This window comes from Dermacentor silvarum, chromosome 11 (genome assembly GCF_013339745.2).
Source record: "Dermacentor silvarum isolate Dsil-2018 chromosome 11, BIME_Dsil_1.4, whole genome shotgun sequence".
NCBI lineage: Eukaryota > Metazoa > Arthropoda > Arachnida > Ixodida > Ixodidae > Dermacentor > Dermacentor silvarum.
Window position 1 is genome coordinate 98,647,463 of NC_051164.1, and position 23,373 is coordinate 98,670,835.

Below are 23,373 nucleotides of genomic sequence, written 5' to 3' on the forward strand. Positions count from 1 at the left end.
AGCGTTATCTCTTCTCGTGACCCGCTGAGGCTGCGGCGGCAGCGTGAAATCTAATCGCGCCGAACCAATCGCGCGAGGAAGTTCACGTGACGTTCGTCTCCGGTGAAATTGCGTCAGTGCGCGAGTATATGGGGAGGCCACGAAGGAGACGTCTTTGTAGCGCTGGCTTCGGAGTCGCCGTAATTGTTTTCACGTCCAATCTGGTTACGCTATGGCGTGGTGCTCGTTAATTACTTTGACGCGGCGGCGAAGGACGAGCGCTTCCGGCCTTATATGCGTGGGTCACTAAAGCGGTTTTGCCTAACTCGGTTTGGCCGGCGCGGCCGGCGTGGGCTTAGCGTAACGTCGTCACGTCCGCCATGTTGATGAACCTGAAGAAATGTCAAACTGTCGGCAGTGTCTGTTTACATCTTGGAACGGTCGGCCGTTGACTTGATGTTATAGGTGGCGCTCACGAATTCGATCACTGACAAGCCGTCGGTACCATTTCGTTTATTTTCTTGTTTTCTCTCTTTGTTTACGTTAGTTATGCCTCGGGCACGAAAAGTTTGTTACACGTGATTGTGAAACCCAGTGACTCGTATAAGTTCTCCCCCCCCCTCCCTCCCCACCTTTAAATCCCAACGAAAAAGCGCTATTTTGATGACCAATAGCGTTTAATTAGTTTAGATTGGAGGTGTGCAAATAAGAATAAGAAAACTTCTGAATCCAATTGAATACAAATATTCGAAAAAGACGACCTTCGAATATCGAATCGCATACGGACTGTTTCCTAATTTCTAAACAAGGTGAAATATCAGGCTTTAGTGGAGTTCGATTAATGTATAAAAAAAAGAAATAAAGTTGCGCATTTACGTCGTTTGATATACGCTAACATAATAAATGCCGCTCGCAACTCGAAGTCTGGCTAACCGAGTAGCTTGTAAATGACCAAGAACTGCATGCTATTTGGTTATCTGGCGCACCGCTCCATTACAGTATAAATGGAACTATAAGGAAGAGCTCCCCACCAGATACGAGTAAAGTGTTCTGCTTGTTGAAGGAGATTAGTGTAATGTGCTACAGCACTGCACGGCTGAGCTTGAGGTCGCCGTTTCGACCCCATTTCTATGTGGGCGAAATTAAAAGAAAAAGAAAATCGAAAAAAAAAAAAACCCGCTCCTGTACTTGGATTTGGACGCACTTTAAGAAGCCCAGGTGGTCGAAATTAATCAAGACCCCCCGCCCCCTCCCCTTACTACGGCGTGCCTCATAATTATATCGTGGTTTTGAGGCAGACAACCCCGGAATTTCATTTAAATTAATTTTCACCTTCACGCGTTCGCTCAGGGACTGGTGCCACTGCGGGCAGACCGCGGAATTTCTCAAGCAGTATCGTTCGGGAACTGTCCTCGCTTGCGTTCTGTATTCTCCCCCCTATGAGGCTAAAGAAGTAAGTACTCTCACCCCTTATATTTCAAGAGAAACTAATATTCGACAATTTCGAATAGTTAATTCTCGAATCGAATACAAATCGAACGACCGTGAGTGTTGGAAATTTCGAATATTCGCACACCCATAGCTTAGATACGCACAGTTTTGTGTATGCATACAAATACATACTGTGGTTTCTTTCTTTCTTTTCTTCTTTCTTTCGTTTCAGATATAAATGTAATAAAGGAGTGAAAAGCCGCAATAAATTGTTGTTTCATTTCCAGGTTCACCTGTTTGCATTTGTAACAGCGACTTGATTCAGACTCCAAAACGTACACTTTGAGATTATAGATAGTTTATATATATATATATATATATATATAACATTTATAATATCTACAACATAATATTAGTCCCACATTTTGTGCACGATCAATGCGGGGAGAATAATGAGTGGGAGACAGAATAACGTGGTTGTGCAGATTAGGTTTGTAATAATCGAGCCAGTGCCCCCCCCCTTAACCAATAAGAATTTTATCATCATATTTTCTGACGAGGCAGACGAACGCTGGCTTCTGAATTTAGACGTCTGGGCGTCTTGCCTTGGCAGACGGCTCCCTTCGTTCGTCTGAAGGCGCATCGATCGACGGAAATTGCTTCGTTGCTTGGACAATGTTCGATGTTATCGCTACTGAGACATTCTCGAAGCCTTTGTTATATATTACACCTAAAGATATATGTTTTAGCCGGAATTCACCGTGTATGGCCTTCCTTACGGCTTATACGGCTTGATAAAGCTTGAGCGATGACGCGGCTGTATGTATTTGTCAAAACATATCGACAGGCAGGAAAGACCATGTTTGACGCTATCGCATCCAGTGTCTCGCTTTAGAGCCGCCGCGTTGTCTTTCGGGTGACGAGCTAAAGCGTAAGATATAGGGTGGATTAATGTTCTTTCAGAGATATCGACTGCCGGTAAAGGCTCAGTGACCTGACGATGTTCGACGCTATCGCATGAAGTCGGCATATTTCCTCGCCATATCGACGTACGGGAAGTATCCACCACGTTTGATGCTGTGTCGCATCCACTCTTCTTTGTCATATGGACTAGCCGTTTGGTCTTTCGGACAAGCCGAAGCGCTACAATAGGAGTGGTTAAGTGTCGCTAGAGGTATCGAGTTGACCGTAAGGACACCGACGACGTTCGGTGCTATCGCGTGTATTATAATCCCATCTTTGGGCTAAGGAGAGTCTCCGCGTCGCCTTCCCGATAGCGACTTGAAGCTTGATCGATCGAGGGAGGATAACCCCCGTGTTCTAGGACACTACACCCACTCATCAGTCCACCTCCACTCGAGAAAGTGGATGGCAGCGCCGCCATGCGACAGAAGTGCTCACTGCTCTTCAGTGACACTTCACGGCAACTCTTGAGAAGCTTAACAGCATCCATAGTCAAGAGGCGGCGCTGTGCTCAACTAAGTGGCTGGGAGCCTTCATACGCACACGGCGCTCGAGCGCGTATGCACGTGGAGACTGCCTGCTTAGTGGGTTGAAGGAGGAGCTTAAAGTTTAGGTTAGTTTGACAATGCGGGTTTGAATGTAGCCGGGGGTATGTCCTATTGATCGGTAAAGACTTTGTGACGTGACGATCGATCGTCTGCGCTATATATAGATCTGAGTCGTCTTCGACTACCATACCCTCCCGAAACTTGAAGACAACTCAGTGTCGTAATCGGTTTTTCAGCTAGGTTGTTAACTTACTTACTGTTAACTGTTGCTGTTAACTTACGAACATGAACAACCTATTCTTTTAGTGGGATACTTCATGCACATTCCGGTATATCCATCTATATTTCCGCCTATCTATCTGTCTATGCCTCTAACCGCTTTTCCACCAAGTTGGTTGGCCGAATGTGTGTACAGCATCGCGCTGCTGTGCTGAGGAAATTCGGTTCGAAACCAACCGCCATCCTTCTACCGGCTCACCCTCGCATGCTTTCTCTCGCGCCTATGCATACGGCGCGCGGCCGCGGTGTTGTCGCACTTCGACTTTATAAGGAACATCACGGCGACGGCGGAAATTCGCCTGGAGTGTCTATATAAAAAGTGCGTACGTGAAAGAAGTTGCGATGGTACCTGCGCCGCCATATTATGGCACCGCGACGCGCTAAACGGAGGCCGACTTGCTTCGAGCAAGTTTATGCAGACAACTTACCGAAGTAGGCGAAATGGGCAAAGCTAAATTCGATGAAAAAGTCACTGTGATATAAGAGCACCGTACGAGTATGTCTTCTCAGTCTCTGCTGTGCCTAGCTTGCTGCTCCTTATGTGCTGCGTCTAAACGTAAATAATCGTAAATGATTGTACGTATGTAGACATAAACGAAAATACGTCCCCCCCCCCCCCCTCCAATCCCAATCCGTTCTAAACCCTCTGATTTTGTCATGTCTGTGAGTTCTTTTGTTTTAACAAAATTTGAAGTTCACAGGATGGCTTGTATGATTCATTTATTATGTTACTACGCTACGCGTTTTCTAGTTATGTTGTAGAAGCACTGAAAGCCTTGCGCGATATAATGTACAAAGGGTCTTAGGAGGACATAGTTAACTTGGTGTAGAGGTTTTCTAACCGGGATCTAAAAGCTTTCTTCATACTCATGGCCAAATATATATAGGGATAAAAAAGAAGATATCGATCGACGGGAAAGAGACTACGTGACTTTATTGAACGGCGAGCTTTTCCTCTGACAACTTGGTCCACGTCTTCTTCCCAGGAAAGAAAAAAAAAAGGGAAAAAGAAAAGTGAAAGCTAAATAATAACAACAACAGTAATCAAGAACTCTATATACGGTCATGCTTGGCTTGGATTCTGACACTTATAAAAGACGTGCCTTCGGCTCCGACTCTCGTTATAGCTGACGCGCATTCCTCGGAGGCTGCAAGTCGTGACTTCGACTTTATGCTCTGTTTGCGGATCCGTCGTCTGACGGTTCACGAAAGAAAGTCATTTTTTTTTCTTTTGTTTTCATTTTACACCGCTTTATTTCAGCGTCTTTCGAACGCTTTTTATTTCTTTTTCTCTTACGTTCCCTCTTCCTTTCACCCACTCTTTCTCTCTCTTTTTCGTGTCCTCTTTCTCTCTCGTGGTATTTCTGATCAGCGAGAGGCGAACGGGCAATATTTGCCTGGAGTGCAGTGCCGGTGCCTTCCAATACAGGTACAGCAAATAAAGCCCGACGAGCGAACGGCCGGGAGGATCGACTGCTTGTTGCGGATAAAAAATACAAACTCAAGAGTCCAAAAAAGATTAAAAAAAAAAAGTCTTAGCGAAGTCTTTGCCCGAGTAATCGGGCGTTATAGTTCCTACGAAGGACGGTGACTGCTGCTTCATGGGGCGAGCTTTTCATGCGAGGGTTTAGGAGCAAGCGACCGTGTCTGCGAGTTCGCTTTAGCTTGCTTGCTTGCTTGCTTGCTTGCTTGCTGCCTGCCGCGGTACTTATAGTGGATTTGGCGTTGTGATGCTGAGCGCGAGGTCGAGGGTTCGAATACGGGGCGGCCACATTCCGATGGAGGAGAAATTAGCCCAGGTGGTCCAAAATTTTTTTTCCCTTGCTTCTGAGCCTCATATAAGAGCGTGGTTTTGGCACGCACAAACTCGGAGCTTAATTTCAATTTAATTTCTTTGCGTAAGCATTTCTATGCCTACCCAACGAGAAACCTGCCCGTCCGTCACGTAAAGCGAATGCAATGGCTCATACGCCCGTAAGCAAGCTACAAGCGCTCAGCAAAGTGATGCCGAACGGTGCATACATTCATTGAAATCACCCATACGACGCACACAACAGCATACGTTTCAATAAAGAACAATCTCAAAACAAGCATCCGAACAATCGATAAAATATTGCGTATGCCCCTCAGCAGTTGTAGTAGTGGCTTTGCGACAGCTTCGCTGGACATTCACTTTCGCAGGTTGATAACGACCGATAAGGGTTGATAAGGGTCGGATGTAGTCCGATAAGGTTGATAACGACCGATAAAGCTTGATAAGTGTTTATGCTGGTCGGATCGAGTTTGATAAGATTGATAACGACACCGCGCTGCCTGGCAAGTGGCGCAATGCTTACACATACTTAGACAACTCTAGTGGAGTTTCTGCTTGAATTTTTTTTTTTTTTTGTTCGATTGCTTCTGAACCGGTTTGTCTGATGTGACGTTTTCTCGTATGCCTTCCACTTCTCTTCACCCCCCCTCCCCCCTTTTAAAAATAATTATTCCTCGGTGCTTTTCTGGAAACTATTGCGTATATAGGTGTATAGGTGTATATATATATGTTTACATGATAATTAATTCTAATTAAAAACATGTTGTACGCAAGTATCGTATATTCTGCATAGCTCCGCGTCCATGTCTGCAGGCTGCTTTATAATGGTAGTGCGTCCGTTTCACCTCGGGTGTTTGTCGTTCGTTGATTTATTCGGCAGTTTATAGCTAACGGAGAAGCCGGCGACACAAAATTGGAGGACCCTTGAGCTTCGACTTTAAGAGTGGAACGCGATAGCGTTATTGGGCGCCGTTCGCATCGCATTTTTCTTTTTGAGTAGGCTTCACTGCAATGCACAACGTGGGAAAGCCAGCTTACAAAGACCAAGGTTACACCGATCCAACTTAAAGTCGGCTTCACTTTTAAATACAAATGCATTGCTGGGCAGACATTTTTTACAGGGGCTATAAAGCTGTCTTATGTCAAAATGTGAAGGCCCTAGAACATTTTTTAAAAAATTTTGTATTAATTGTTGCTGTTGCCACGAGGCGCGCGTGTGTCCAAAACTTTAGAAAGGCTCGGTTTTCAACATTCCCCTCAATGTTGCCTAGAACCAAGGTATACAGCGAAACACCATCAGAATTGGAGGACGCTTAAGCTTCGCCTTTACGATTCTGTTCACCAGTGCCTTGTGCCACGCGGAGTGCCTGTGGAGTAGGGGTGGTTCGGGATGAATTTATCTGCCACGGCCGCCGACGCCGACACCGGATTTTCTGCGACACGGGGCCCTTAACGCTATCGCGTTAAAACAGCGCCAAATGTTTCAGAGTAAATTTAAGTGATTCACGCGACGCACTTGAGCAAAGCCAGTACTTTGAAGCAAGGGAAGGGAGAGCGACGCAAGAAGGGAACCAAATATGGAGCTTGAAAGGAGGGAGAAGGGAAGTAATAAAGGAAGCAACAAAGGGAAGGATGAATTGAAATAATTAAGGAAGCAAGGACGGATGGATGAATGAAGAAAACGCAAAAAAGGAGAAAGAAAAATAGAGGAAGAAGCAAAAAATGCAGGAAGGAATGAAGAAATCAAGAAAGATATAAAGTAATAAAAAACAAATGAAGCAAGAAAGGAAATTAGGAACGAATGAAGCAAGAAAGGAAATTAGGAACGAATGACACATTAAAGGAAGAGAGAATTGAAAGAAGGAAGCAAGAAAGAAAGAGAAAATAAATGAATAAAATAATCAAGAAACGAATCAATTGGAACGAAAAAAAAAGAAGGAAGCAAGAATCGAATCAATCGACGAAGGAGCACAAAGACTGAGAGAGAGAGAGAGAAAATGAATGAAATGAGTAAATGGAGAGACGGAGAAATGAACGAACCCGGAAGAGTGCACGCCTTACCGATTGCGCAGTCATGCACGAACGGCAAAGAGCTGGCTGGCCGGGAAGGCAGGCAAAGATAGAGAACTCATTGAAACAACAAGACCCCCTCCTAAGCACACACAAGCCTTTAGTAAGCCGAAGCTTTACCTCGGGAGCTCCTATGCAAATACACGGCAACGAAGCCGTCTTGCTCCGTCATCCGGTGAACCGATTTTGACGAGGCTGGCCGCACTGGAAGAAAGAAAGAAAGAAAGAAAGAAAGAAAGAAAGAAAGAAAGAAAGAAAGAAAGAAAGAAAGAAAGAAAGAAAGAAAGAAAGAAAGAAAGAAAGAAAGAAAGAAAGAAAGAAAGAGAAATGTAGTGACTGTGCGGAGCAGACTTTGTTTACTTTTATAGCACCCCAGCCTTTTATTTCTGCCTATACAAAATATGACTGAAAAGCGGAACTATATGTTATCCCGTAGTGAAAACCCATGCCACAGTATACTGTGAACTGCATTGATTAGGACGGAATCGAAACGGGCGAAGTTTATATATTATAAAGTAGGCCGCTTTGAATAGATACCACTAATTTGCGGATGTGGCTTATGCAGAATTCGAGTAAAGCATTTATTTATTTATTTATTTATTTATTTATTTATTTATTTATTTATTTATTTATTTATTTATTTATTTATTTATTTATTTATTTATTTATTTATTTATTTATTTATTTATTACATAAACCTGCATTCGCGCCAAGATCATTATAGCGGAGACATTGTAGCATTATAGTACGTAACGATTTCGTCTAAGTTGCCAACTAAGTTGACCTGCGTAATATTTGTCCGCTTTAGGCACTCTAATACAAACATTAACAGAATCGCTATATATTGGCACATGCCGTCACATATGAGCCATCTGCTGTGGCACGTACACGTTTGGGGGTTGGAAGAAGAAGAGAACGTTCTTCTTATGCGTTTGGTGCATACGTACGCTAAATTCTATCTCTGGGAGCGTCGGCAGTAGGACACTGTAATAGGAACGTATGTGATGCCATATTTAATTTTGTAATGGAAACAATGAGATTGCCATGCTAATTTTTTTTTCACAAGACAACAAAAATATTTGCTTCAAATTTTAAGATGCTATAGCATGAAAATTAATATTAACGATTATAATTCATTTATTATCTCATTCTTAAGAAAATCCCATTTAGGTATCCTTCATTTTTCTTCCCACTGCCGCCCGATTCATGGCCACTGCCGCCCGATTCAGCACAACCCCGTAGTGAGTTGTGCTATTTCTGTAGGCACCAAACCAAACCAAACCAAACTGCTATACCTTGTGCCGGAATTTTTAGTTGAAAGTTTTGAAAATATGTTTGTGTCCTGAACTAGCTCGCTTCCATTATTCGGTGCACAAAACTATAGAATCGAACATTTTCTCTTTAATATTTTCATGTCTTCGAAAATGTAGAACATTTTTTAGCATTTTGGCGGCGATAATTTATTTTTCCTGCGCAGCTGAGCTAGAAACCATAAATCAACTTTTTTTTTCAAAGGCACATTGTGTGATTCAGTCATTCAATTGGTGTGTATGGCAAGACAATGAAGTGGTGTGGCTGTCAATATAGTAAATTTTTCAAATATTTTAACATTTCGAATGCGTTTGGCACCCGCAAAAGCAGGTAAAATTGCAATGATTTAATTTTTTTTTCTCGGAACGCAGGAAAATCCAAACGGCACAAATTAAATTAGAGGCAGCGTACACATGTAAGCGCGGCAGAATCTCCATCACGCGCAGCTTGCACGTTCAAGGATCGCATTTAGCAACTGTGAAGGTTTGAAAGCGTAAGATCAATTGGATGCTACAAAGCCTCGAAATGTCGTTGCTGACGTCATCGACACTATCGCCATGTCATGACACATGCCGACGTCGTGTAGCAATAAGGCCAGGTATGACGGTTTCGCTCGTAAAATAAAGTAAGCAGGAGTGCTGCGCGCTTTTTTTTTTTTTTTTCTGGCAGCGCCCGCGCGTAATGGCAACCGCAACGATCGCCGGAACGGAGCGAGTCAGCGCATTATGACGTGTGGACCTCTTAGGTACCGAAACCGAAAACTGGTACTGAGAATTAAGTATTATCGCGAATTATTTTAGCCGCTCTGGTGCCTCTTAGTATGTTTTTTCTAAGGTTTAGAGAATCTGCACCTTCAATTTACACAGGAAAATGACGAGTCATGTGAGTACTCCTAAATGCCCCTAAACCACTCCTAGCTCAAAAGTTTCTTCCACAGTGGCAGCTATGTATGTGCCAGTGTACAAGGGACAGACCAGCCGCAAGATTAAAAAAAAAAAAAATATGCCGTAAAATTAAGTTTCAGACACCGGATGAACGACTACGTGGTCGCGGCTGTTTCTCGCTCGCTTTTGCGTCCGCCCCCCCCCCCCCCCCCCCCCCCGACCCCGCCCACCCACCCACCCACCTGGCCAACCTGTCACCATACTCTCTCCCCCTCGTCTGGTTACTCTCACCCACTCCATGAAATGCAGCGAACGTCAACACATCGGGGGGAGGGGGGGGGGTGAAGGCTCCTCCATTGTCCGCCCTTAATCGGACCGTGCCGACTGAATGAAAGCTCCGTAAAATGTTCAAATTGGCGCCACAATAGGTGAGCCCCTTTCCACTCTCGGAACACGCGGCTGGCTCTCGTCATGTTGGCGCTATCGTCCCCTCGTCCACCGACCAATTGACAGCTTTTACCCTGGTGACGTCACACGCAGCACCCTGTGACGTCACGACGGGCGATGAATTAAGTGACAGGAAAAGGTCGGCGAGGAGCACGGGCTTCTTTTCTGAATATTTGACTTGCCTGGGGCGCGTAGCGCTGGTAAATTCGCGAATTAACATATAATCGTCATGGTATATAATGTGCGCAATGTACGTTTCGTTTTCTCTTTCTTTTTCCTTTTTTGATGTGTAAGAAAACGGGAGAGGTTGTTTAGAGGCGCTTTAAACAAAGTTCATTCGGATTGGTTCGCCGGTTGTAGAGCGAGAGCTTTTATGCGTTTCTCGTGTGTTTAAATAAGGAATAAGATTTTATTCTTAAGCGAGGGAAAGTACCCGAGCAGCCACGCCAGAACAAATGCGTAAGAGAAACTGCCAAGAAACGTGCCGGAGCGCAGAGCCACGTCCGTTGTCAACACCTTGTCGCCGATAAAATCTTACCTTTATCGGTGGCGGGCCGGTTGCCGAGATGATGACGTGCTGTCCCTCCGAAGGTCTGGTACGATGCGTTGGTGCCTTTATTGTGACCGCTTCGAAACAATGCGCATGCGCGATGGACGCCTGCCACACGTGTTTTCAATCCTACCCTTGGGCTATTGAAGTAGAGCATCGGGACGTGTCGTTGGGATCTCGAGGCAATTCCTGCTAAGCGACGCGTTCCCTGTCGGGCTCAAGAACACACACTTAGAGAAGACTAGCCCAACAGCAGCAGCAACATTAACAGCGACAGTGTATTTGGATAATAGTATAGCCGCTTGAACGTAGCCTAACTTTGCATTGTTCTACAACAAAGAAAACGACGAAAACAACCCGACACCTGAGTATTCTTTCTCTAGGAGATTCCTCTCTTGGAAACTACCACAAGGATGTTTGCTCAGCCGCGGAGGAATGTATAGCTGTCTCAGGGAGATTTTCTTAAGTTCTATATACGTTATTTTTTATTAATTTCTTCCTGACAATTTTACCAATTTTAGTAGTAACAGCAATTTCCCAGTACCATCCAAATATTGGCTTTGCCCCCGCAGTGTGTGTGCGTAATCATAAAAGTTGTCGCAGTTTCACCTGAAAGGTGAAGCATCAATTGCGATAGCAAACTTGTAGAGAGCTATACGGAGTAATGATATTAGCTTTATCAGCTGTATAAACTTGGACATGCAGCAGCATCGGCAACACGCAGAACTGTTGTCGACGCCATCGGCGTTTTGCCCGCGTTCGCTCAAAATGCGTGCGGCGTTGGTGACTGTTGCCGGAGCCTCTGATATAAATAGGCACTGCGTGCCGCAGCTAAACGTCGCCTCCCTTCCCTCCCCCTCCCCCACGGCCTCTCGCTCGTCGGAAGGCGCGTTTGCTCTACATACATGGTGATTGTGAAGGAGAACAGAGACGCCTACTTCTGCAGCCCTTAAGCGAGCACGGCGCAGAACGCGCGTTTGTTCTCCGCCGTGCGTTCACTCCCCGTGAAAGACGCGCCCCTCGCGCCCTTTCACTCGCACATCCAGCGTTCGGCGCGCGGCGACGATTTCTTCTCCAAATGACGTCATACGGAACCTCACGGCGACGGCGACGGCGACGCCGACGGCAGAAATCTGCTTTTGAGTGTCCATATAATTGCTATCGCAATAAAAGGAAAACCAAAGCAACCCAAACAGAAAGGCTTAATCCGCGCATTGGCATCGTCCACTCGCATCCTTGTGTGTGTTTTCTAGTGAGCTGGTCGTAACCATTCATATAGTTATTTTTGGTTTTAGCACGACCTATGCCATTGTTGTACGCAGGCTTTAGGCCATATATAGAGAGGAAAGATAACAAAAGGATAGAGAAAATATATATGTAAATTTGGAACTGTACACCGTACAGGTGGCGACGCCGCCTCGCAATTCCCGAACTACAGCGCTGACCCGTGACGTCACAACGTCCATGACGCTGCCGACACTGTTCCTTCCGTCGGGGCAACGGGTTGACTGGTGTTATTTAGCTTCCTGAAGCAATATAGAGGATTTCAAAGAAGCCTAAGTGGATGGCTTTGCGGTGTAATTTTGACCCCTTACGTGCACCCAGAGCTCAGCGCACGAACATTTTTTTTCTTTTTAGTTTTGCTCCTAAAGCTGGATTCACACGACGGAGCCAACTACACGGACGAGCACTACGTGCCTCAGTGCCGCCCAATTATGTCACACACAAGGGCGAAGCGGACAAGCTGCTGGTGGTATATACTGGTGGTGTAGTTCGCCAAGAATTGCAGCCACCACCGGCACTCGAACCCTCGAGCTAGGGCTTAGCACTAGACCTCTATATAATAACTTAGACACTGTTTCACAATGCTTCTAAAAAAAAAAAAGAAAATTAGACAGTCTCCTACAAGCATAGTTTCTTAGATAGTTTCCGAATCATATAGTTTGCCACAACAATTACTAGATAGAACACTTGCGCTAGTGTCTGCGCCAGCGACAAGCAAGGCGGTTCAGATGGTACGGGAACGTTGGTTAGCACATGGATTTGCCTAAACTTTGTCCTTCTGGCTTTAAACGGCTTCATGACTATGCAGAATGATCGTTTTTAAACGAAACATTGCGTTGTAAGCTCTGCGATAATCGTACGTGTGCGCAGAGAACTACAGCTTCTGCATTTGGAAGTATAGAATTGCTTCAAAATGATGAAGCGCAGTAAATAGAGCCGCAAGAACGTTTGAAGAAAAGCGCGAAGATCAGACAAATACATGTTGTTTACCCGGTTTGCTATTCTGGGCATTGACAAATTCCGCCGTATTGCCGAATTTGCCATCTCGTCAGCTCTGATTGGCCCAGAGCATGCCTATACAGGGCTGCTACGGCCTCTCCGATTGGCTCAAAATGGCGCCATCACTGAATTTGGCAATATGGCTGAATTTGGCAATCTCAATAATAGCACCTTCGGTACCTAGACGATCGGAGCGCCAGAGTTCTGTCTAGTAGTTTTAGTGGGAAACTTCATTATCTGAAAGGTTCAACGCCATATTGAATTACGCAGCTGCAGGTGATAAAGTACAGCTTAACTCGAGAACTTCCTAGTTTTCAGACATAGGTCATTATTTTTAAAGCTGGGCGTGGCTGGCGAACAGCCGCCAAACCTAATGCATGTAGGTTCGAATTATCAGGACAAAATCCACGTGTTACTCTACCGCAACCAAATAGAAGTGTTTCGCAAACAAGTATGATTGAACACCTACACTTTCGGTCCAGCACTTGTATGCGCATGCGCCGAAGTCTTTCACTCCATTATCTTTTTCAACCTTTGAGATTCTTTTCCTGTGCCGTCGTTAAGCTTCCAGAATAAGGATTATTATTTTTTAAACGAAAGAAGCGCTCTTACGTACGCATAATCAGGGAAAGCCTATCAGCGCCGAGCAAAGCCGAGCTTTGCCTGACAGGATTACCTCGGCTTTATTCGCTAAGTTCGGTACAGCTACGGAAGAGAAAATGCGCTTCCAGCTGAAAGTCCATTAGCGTCGGTCACCGTTACGCGATTACGAAACTGAGGCGCCGGACCTCTTAAAACAAAATCATATACGAAACTGTCGCTGCGCTATAGACGCGCATGTAACGGTCGCTCCCGTCGACTGCGCAACGGCGGCTGCGCACTCGTTTCGAAACTCACCGAAAAATGGAGCCATGAAAGCGTCGAGAGAGAAAATAACAGTGTACAAAAAGCCGTCATTGGCGCATCCGGTTCAGCATATACGCGGTGCCCTTGCACGCTTGACTCCTTTCTTTACGACGGTCTCGTTTCTGTATATCCTTGTCATATACACTAAATATGCGCAACGCCGTGAATGCTACTCGCTTAATTTCTGCGTCTGTAATACGCGTCCCGGTATTCTCTCTGAATGTTGCACTATAGAGTTTAAGCCTATCCGTAAACGGTTTCACTTTATGGAATGCAAGGACACTGGAACACCGGAGAGGCAGACGTGCACGTCTGAGCTGGTGGTGCCACCTTGTGACAGTGACGATCACTACAGTACAGATAACCGTAATTGCAGCGAATCATGTTCTACCTGTGCTGGTGCGATGACGTCGGCAGCGACATACATTAGCCAAGAGCAGGTTTCCCTGACTATTTTTTTCGTCTGCGAGTACAATGGCCCAATGTAAAAAGGTTTCTAACGCGCCTTGGTTGAAGAAAGCGTCACGACTAGCGATGCCGTCGGCGTCACAGGCGTTGCGGTACAAATAGGAGTATTAAAAATAGCGGCAATATGACATAGAAAACAGGTAGCAGGCAACAAATGGTTGCTTTAACGTTACTGTCCTCATAAAAGACCACATCGCTCTATCAACCATTTTGAATACGTGTACAGATTACCTACGGGAACACCTACCTTCTTGTCGCTTTTTTGATTGGCTGAAATTTTTATATGTCGCCGTCCTGCGACTGTAGACATGAGCGCCAACCTGGAATTCTGTCGATCAGTAATGACCACATCGTGGAAAATAAGCCGCGCGAAATAAAGCATTCATATTTATGGTGTTGCACATCTGTGCTTGTGTGGGTATTATCATGCGCCGAACACGCCCGGAACAAGTTTTGAAAGTTTGGTCATTTATTCGGCTTGTTGAGTTTGACGATCACGTTTTGCGTAGGAAGTACCGCTCTCGCTTACGAAAACGGAGATGTCCTTGAAATGCACGAAGTTGCGCTCCAAATCGCGATGCACGTAGTCATGCTTGCGGCTTCGGCGATTCCACAGCGGATCCGGGCGTCGTTAGCTTTTTCTTTTCTTTTTTTCTTTTTTTTTCCCTTAGCGGAATTTCATCAGTTTATGTCGTTCAGAAACCTCTTCAAAAATTTCATTTCGGAAGCTGCAGCATTCGACAACTTCCTTCCTGTGCGCAACTACCGCATCATGTGCTACCTGCCCTTGCGTAGAGTAATTGCGAAAGCTTTTATAATGGTGCAAGAGGCTGATCGATATAAGCGATGTGGTTCTTCATGTGTCCCGGTATAAGTGAGCTGCTCTGCAACAGGAACACGACGTCGATTGAAATTTTTTTGCTTATAGCGATGGTTGCCTCCCCGCCGAAATGAAATCTGAATATAAACAATTTCTCCTATATAGCCGGTCGTAACCTGTGCCTGGGTGAGCCTATAGATATGACGTCAATAACTAAATATAGAGTTTCCAAGTAACAGTTTCGTCTGCTGCTGCTGCTGCTGCGTCGTCTGGTTTTTTCGTAACGGGAGCAGGCGACACCGAAGAGACGCGTAGTTGAGTGCATCTCGGTTCCAGTGAAATATGTAGTATATTTACGCATTCAAGTATATACACGGCGCTTGTTTGCGAAGCTAGGGGGTCTATCTCATGCTGTGGAAAGAACGGCATCTGCATGTGCTGTAGCTTCTCGAACGGTGCACACATTTCTTGAAATCCTGTACGTGCGGTATTCTATGGCGCAACGGCGCCATAGCGCCGTACATTTGAGTCACATTTGAGTGTGCCGTCTGCTCCTGAAGAAAAGAACCTCCGTCTGCTTCTGTTGTTGTCGCTTTTGTCTGCGCAGCTCGCCTCATTTGACCCGGGAAAACCGAAGCCGCTGGAGCGTACTACACATTTCGGTCTGCCCCGATGACTTCTTTTTGTTTGTTTTCGTCTACGTCTGCGACTTCTCGCGGCTAGTATGTGGCCTTTCCCGTCTCCATTCCCGACTTTTCATCTGCTTTTCTTCTTCTTCTTGTTAACGCTCTTTCTCGTTCGCGTAGTAATTGAGTATTGGATCGCATTTAGGCACCCCCTGACCACTTTATTTGTGCATGGTGGGTCGTACGTACTTCGGCTCCTTATCTACCCGTAGTTATCTCCGCCTTCCGACCGTGACTTTTGCAACCTTCGCTCGTTCTCGAAGCGTCGTTTGTGCCATCGCCAATCCTTCTACGTGTCTGTTTCATATCCTTGTTTTGCTACGGTGGAATCTTTTTCTATATTTCTTCGAAGTTTCTCCGTTGGCGTAATTGCCTCTCTATATACGCTGTTTTTGTACTATACTGGGGTGAGCCTCCTGTGTATCTTGAGTCATGTCGCGACTCTTTCCGTCATGTCATGTGCATAAAGTAAGACTTAGAACCTATAAGCCGTGACACAGGCCCTAAAGGGCCGACACCGTATGGGCAGTGGTCGTCCACAAAGCTCACGCTACGGAAGGCGCTGTAGTGTTCCGTTTTGTATATTTGGTGGTGGTATGCCGTTGTATATAATACAGTCCATTGCGTGCTATACCTTGCACAACGTTTATTCTTGCTCAAGCATTCTCGACCGGTTCCTTTATTAAGAATATCTCTTTATCGATTGTGATAAGCGTGCGCTACATATAGCTGTGACAAATCTTTTCGTCGCAAGGCCTCCTGCCGAATTCCTTTGCTAATACGAGAAATGAAATGCCGCACAATTCATCTTTTTATTGCGATAGCAATTATATGGACACTTCAACCAGATTTCTGCCGTCGCCGAAGTCGCCGTGAGGTTCCATATGAAGTCCAAAGGCGATAAAATCGTCGCCGCGCGCCGTATGCGCGAGTGAAAGCGCGCAGGTGACACGCGCTATCACGGATAGCGAACGCACGGCAGAAAGCAAACGCGACCGTCGCGCGAAAGGCCGTGGGGGTATGGGAGCGAGGGAGGCGGGGCGACGCGCTCACACTCCACAATGGTGCTGCGACGAAGCTACAACGTGAAGATGACGTCATGACTTCAACGTGTGCGTCATGCACTGCTTTGCGTTAGTTAGACGACAATGTTGGCGTTACAATTGCGTGCACAGCACGCATCTCCCGCCGAAGAGCCTACATCACTCACTCACTCACTCACTCACTCACTCACTCACTCACTCACTCACTCACTCACTCACTCACTTTTACCCACCCAGCCACGTGTTCATTCCCTCTTTCTTTCATTAATTTACCCACCCGCCCACATATTCACTCATTCACTCACTCAAGTAATTGTAGGGCTGTCCTACGTATACACAGTCGCCCGTCGCGGTATCCCATGTTTTAATAAAGGCGAAATGCAAAAACGGTCGGGCACTTAGATTTAGGTGCACGTTAAAGAGTCCCAGGTGAGAGAGAGAAAGAAACGTTTATTGGCGAAACAGTGTCCCGAGCGAGGCCCGGTATCACCCTGAGGTTGGAAGGTTCCTTAGTGCAGGAACCCTCTGGGCCCTGGCGACGAGTTGTCGTTGGTTTTCTCGGTCCCCGAGGGCGAGCTTGGCCTCCCACGTTCTTTTTCTTTTTTTGACATAAAGTGTACATTGTAATAACAGGAACTGTTTGGATTCGTAGCTAAATGCTAGTAATGTCTCCAATATAGAAGTGCAACATTGCGCGTAAAAATTGCTTTTCACACACAGATATCGAAAGCAATCGTGATGAAAGTGTATACGTACTAATCTCACAATTCTTATCTCGAGTAAAAAAATAAAAATATCCCACGTTATGGCGTCCCTCATAACAGATCGTGGTTTTTACGTGTAAAGCCCTGCAGAATTTAATCAATCTAAAGGTACTTAGACACCGGTCACTATAAGGCGTTTTAGAAATAGTGTCCCCAAGCGGTTTTGCGTAAGCAAAATCGCAAGCTCGTTTCTTCGTCTTTTGTATTCTTTTGTACGCATGGTTGATAGCGTCCCCCTAACTGCTGGGTCCTCTATTTCTAAAGCTTCCTATTGACTTACTCGATCACTGTCTATCTCACTCTCTCAATCACTGCCTTTCTCACTGACTTTAATGTCATCTATTCTCGGAAATTGATTTGCGTGTAGGCTATGCGCAACGTCGTCCAGTCGGGCAGCCTTTGAGGCCGCGCTAGGGGCTCGGAGCGCTGGCGTTCTCGACATCGGAGACAGCGCAGGGCGCGGCTCCGCTATCGCCGAGACCGCGACTTAGGTTTCCGCTATGTCGGACGGCCGAAAAGAGAAAAGTAAATAAGTAAGTAGAGAAAAAAAAGTCGGGAGGCCTTTGCCGCTCGTCAGTTTTCTATTCGGTCTGATAGCGCGGAATCCGTTTTTATCTTTGCTTGGCATGAAATGTGTGGTGCCACCGCGAGGTCGGTAATCTCGGACGATCACTTTCGGAGGACACCGTGTAGCGCCGGAAGAGGCGGCTGGTCAAGGCTGACAGCGTTTCTAGAACTGTGCTAGCATAATAATAATAATAATAATAATAATAATAAAATAATAATAATAATAATAATAATAATAATAATAATAATAATAATAATAATAATAATAATAATAATAGCCTTTGAAGTATTCCCCGCTCAAGCAGCGCGCTTGTGCGGGATATGGTTTGCCAATATACGCCATCCCCCTCCGACCAGTCGTGAACGTATACGTACGCGTCAAAGCGTGCAAAATTATAGAGTTTTGCGCCGACCTTGAACGCATTACTGTTCACCTAATGTAGGGACACCTGTGGCGCATAGCGCTGGCGAAGCCATATTTTGACGCTGGCTCCAACTAGGGATCAACAGCTGTCGAGCAGGAGACGTCGCTATACGTTTCGAAAAGCTGACACGTTGGCTCCAGGGACATTCCTTTCTCGGCCACTCCTGGATCACTTCTTAGGTTAGGTTAGGTTGGGAGACATCTTCACAGGAAGTATCCGTCTTCCTGTTAGGATGTCTGAAGTGGAATCAACTGCAGGAAACGAAACTAAAAATTGCAGCTATACCACGTTCTATTTATCTGCTGACGTGGACAGCGACAGTCGCTAACGCATATATATATATATATATATATATATATATATATATATATATAATCTTCTCTTGACGAGATTTTTTTTTTAATGCAGCACAAAACTGGTCTCTAACCCGTCCTGGTTGAACGAAGCGCCACGTGATGTTGTAGCCAGCGCTGTGCTACTGGCGCAAATATTCGCAACATGATGAGGCATGTGTGGGCTGCAGCAAAAGTCCGGAAACGACTCAGCACATCCTCATGGAACGCGAAGGTATTCACCCAGCAAGAACCGTAAACCCGCCTTCCCGAAGCACCATGATTCAAAGCGGATGGCAGCAATCAACCGGTCAGCAGTTGAAATAAGCAAGATACGTTTAGAGTATTGGTGAAAAAAAAAAAAGACAAGCAGGGAAGAGATTGATGGAACAGGAGTCGTTACAGACACAGGTAACTGTACAATATAGAGATATATATGGTTTAATGAAGATTTAAATATCAAGGAGATATAAGCAAAATGCTAGACTGATATGCGTGTATATAGCACCTGATTAGACCAAGCAGGTTGACTATTTCTCGCCGACCCGTTTCGAAGGGAATGCCAACAGAAATAATTATCGTCACCGTCGGATGTTTCCGTTGTTTCGGAACTAAAATAGTACGCGGACAGTCTTGTGTATTCTGTATGATCGTGTGAACCTTTCCGCAAACGCGTTACGGTAAGCGTGGTTGCGGAATACCGTTTTACCGGATGTATCATATATGTGGACGGCAGAAGCAACGTTGGCAGCGACATATTGTGGCGTTTTGTCCAACTACAATGGGCGGGAAACTTTTTTATGTCGCGTCAGTCTTATCGTCAAAAAAAGTATAAAAGTACTGATAAACAACGTTCTTTTTTTAATGAAAAGCGTTTTGAATATCACAGAAAAAGATCTGGAATCTGATTAAGAAGTTTACAGCTTTGTTAATCAGCAATAAAAAACATATTACAATTACGTAAACTGAATGATGGAAAAGGAAAAATGATGTTTTTACACATATGCACCACTCTCGTTATATCAAAGTTTTGTGAGTTGGCCTTTTGCAAAACCCTCGTAGACGTACACTATAACAATTTCACGTATGTTTAAAATTCACACATGCTGAAATCGCCTGTCCACAGAAAACTATCATCATCAGCATTGGCTCGAGCGTCGTCGTATTCTTTCGCAGCTGGCTCACACAGAGTTACGCGACACAGAGTTCAACAACGAAGAGGTCTGGGAGGACGCCCTTAAAAGCGGCGACCTCTCGGTTCAACTTCGGGCTGTCCAGAGGGCCTGCGAGAGGGCGGAGGGCCACGGTCTTCCGGTCCCTGCGTGGGAGCGGCCCGCGACTGCTACCGACTCCCCCTGAAAGGGGGCGTCCAAACGCAGTTCCTCAGGACCTGAATAAAAGTTCTTTGTCTGTCTGTCTGTCGCAGCTGGCTCGTTGGCGCCCCTCGAGTTGCGCTCGTTCTCGTGCTCGCACGCGCTCGTGCCACTGCTCTCGCGTTCGTCGTCTTCTTCCACTGCAGCTGGCTGCGTTGCCGCTCATCATTCCAGCGCCCTACACTCTTTCACATCTCGTGGGCGTGCGGGGGCAAACCTGAACACTCAGAGACACTTAGCACGTCACTTGAGCGGTGGGAGGTACAGCTGACCGGCGATGCCCTGGCGGGACAAGAAGCTCTCGTCCAGCAAGTTCGTCGAGCAGCCATGGCCAGTGGAGTCCTAGAATTATGGCACCACCCACTCGACCTCAAGAGCAACGACCTCGATGGTCAAAATAAATGTTTTCTCTCTCTCTCTCTCTCTTCTGTCGTCGTAATGGGGAGGCCGCGTTCACGGGGGTATGCGCCATTCATTGTCTTACGTGACGGACAGATTTAATTTTGAAGCCATTTAATTTCGAAGAATCGCAAGCGACAATGGGCGGGCGAATGCTGATAACCACGCCGCCGAGCAAACCCGAGACACCGAACGCAAGCGACAATTGGCGGGCTGCGGGCGTACCGTCAGTGACGTCGTTCTCTCCGTCGCAGCTGAACGTGTGTGTAACCTCGTAATTGAGAAATACTTAAATGAACCCCTCGGTATTAACCCAGTGATTAACACCGGGGCCGCACGTGTCAGCTTCGCTGGTTAACCATCTTAACAAAGTAGAAGGGCCGACGAATTTTTTTTTTCTTTTGACGAGAACAACCACGTAACAAAATCATTTTTGACACGCTGTGGCTGGACAGAGCGTCACACGATGCCGCTGCCAGCGTTGCCAATGCCGTACACACGCCAACGGTAGCCCTGTGCACCGTAAACGTAATACGTATACGGGACAAGCTAATATCTGGCCAATGTCGGCAACGGAGGCCGTCACACCTTCGCTTCAACACCAGGCTTTCTCCGTTCGCGCCAACTCTGTAAAGAGTACCGCGCCACTTTCTTTTCATTTTCTTACTTTTTTTTTTTTGTCTTTAGTGCTGTGGTTTTCGAAAGAGCCTCGTCCACCTAGCTCCGAGCCTATTTCGGAAACGATTCTACCGAGCGTGCTGGACTCATGAAAAGTGCAGTGAAGCTCTTAACCGTGTTCTTTTCGTTCCTGCCTCTCTGTGTCCACCTCTTGACGTGAAGGGATAGAAAATAAAATAAATGTAAAGAAAGAAGCAAACATCACCAGCAAAACAAGCGAGAACATCTTCAGGGAGACATCGAACAAAATCTCTCCGAAGCCATCGTTGTCGCAAAGCTCTTCTTCTTAGCTTTGCTGGCGGAAATTCGAAAGAAAGAAAGGAAGAGGGAAAAATGAAAGAAAGAAGGAAAGAAAGAAAGAAAATGGTGTGGACCGATTTGGAAAAACGCTGGCTTCACGCTCGACGGCATTGGAATCGAATACTCTCTGCGCTGGCCTTCTCTTTACTTGGAACTTCGGTTTGGACGCATCGAAATGCGCTGTCAGAAATATCTTGCTTGGGTTAGAAAAGCACTGAAGAAAGAAAGTGTACAGACAAAGGCGTACAGGGCTACAGCCGCTCGTTTCTTATAGTTTCGTTTTCCCCCCGTCTTTCCGAATAGCAAGCTCTTGTATAGCGAAATCGTTGCAGGTGTGCACGCACCAAGTATTATAGCAGGCGACACCGCGTGAGATTGCATCTGGATGGCGCAGAGAGTGGAGGTGACGGCAGTGGATACTCAAATTCTGGCCGTATTGTCAGAGCACGCCGCCGTGTTAGCGTTTTGAGCCAGTCAAAGAGGGGGTGGCCGCTCGGCGAGCCATTCAGGAGCTGAGAGATGCACTCTGAAAACAAAAGAAAAAAAAAAAAAGAAAGAAAAGAAAAAGAGTATCCCTTACTTATTTAGAAGAGTCTGGACTCGTCACGTATACGACACAATTTCGGCGAGCTCGACACCCGAACTCTCTTTCGGCGAGTCCTGAGACTCTCTGTGCTGTATAAAAGGCGGTTACTTCACTCCTTACACAAGAGTCATGCACACTCTGTTCTAATAGTCTCCTGGAGCCCTATCCTGCAAGTGCCCACCTAGTGGACATGTCCATTTCGTCTGCTGCTGCAGTGCTGATTGGCGGGGGGCGGCGGTCTCTTCCTGACGTGAACCTCAGCCCAGCCAATGAAAACTTCAGAAGCTGACGAAATGGACCGGTCCACTAGGTGGACACTTACAGAATACCACCCCTGAACTTTCTCAAGTGGGTTGAAAGGATACTCCAGTGTCAGAAAACTGCTACTGAGGGAGTCCGTTAACTATTCTCGTTGAGTCAGACGGCTCAAGCGAAAGGGTCACATGGCCACGGCTGAAGGATTCAGGTAGCTATTATTAATAGACGCGATGACTCCTGCACTGTATATCGAGTTACCTTTATTGCGGGGCGCATGACTGTTGCAAAAAGAATAAAATAACTAACTAATTCTTGTAAGTCGTTCCACTCTTGGCTGGTAATGTCAAGCCACTTTTCGAAATGAGCCATATCTCTTGCTGGCAGTGTAAAGTGACTTCTCAAAATGTCTATTGTGAGAAGACAACATATAGTAATAAAGAATTCATAGTTTTGCAACTACAAGGCAGTTAGCAACAAAAAGGGAATATTTCATCGCTCTTGTCTTCTGATAGTGTCAAATGTATCAGTCAGCAGAGTATACCACTTTGAACACAAGGCAGAGTATCACCTGTGGAACGGAAATCTATTCCATCACTGATTTTGGGGATGTGCATCTCAGAACTGGTGCTAGTCTACGAGTTCTCACGAAGCATAAATTATTGAGTACTGTAATTATAATGCCTGCCGCTGCTATAAATTTTTGTTAACTAAAAATGTCGCGTTGTCTTGAAGCAGTTATGTTCAGTAATTTGAGGCAGTCCCCGCTGGAACACTCAGTACAAAAGACAAAACAAACATATGGAGGCAAAATTTCAATGTCGAACAACGTGATAGTCGATTCTGCATTTCACAGAAATGTTCGTTTTGTTTTTCCCCTGTTAGTGTAGCAATACCAGTGACACATTCACAAAAGGTTTGGTATTGTACATCTCGCGAATGCAGGAAAATTCAGTGTTTAACAGTAGCCCAAGGGAAGACAGCCCAGAGTCGCTTCGACACGAGGACTTGCCTTCGACTTTGTGTCGCTATGTTGTTGGTCATTATAGCAAGGGATACCTTCTGTTTATTAAATCTTGAGTTAGTAAGTGGCTGCCAATGTATTCCATCAAACCGTTTGGAAAAATGCCTCGAGGCAGACCATATGGAGTTTTAGAAATAGAAAACCCAAGCATCTGCCCATGCCCTGCTTGCATTCAGTTGTATGCCATCG

At 45.7% G+C, this 23,373-nt stretch overlaps 1 protein-coding gene across 2 annotated transcripts in view; it reads left to right on the forward strand.

The window, feature by feature from the left end:
* LOC119433579 (microtubule-associated serine/threonine-protein kinase 3-like) overlaps positions 1–23,373 on the forward strand; it is a 285,069-nt gene that overhangs the window by 22,987 nt on the left and 238,709 nt on the right. The gene's annotated exons all lie outside the window — the stretch shown is intronic.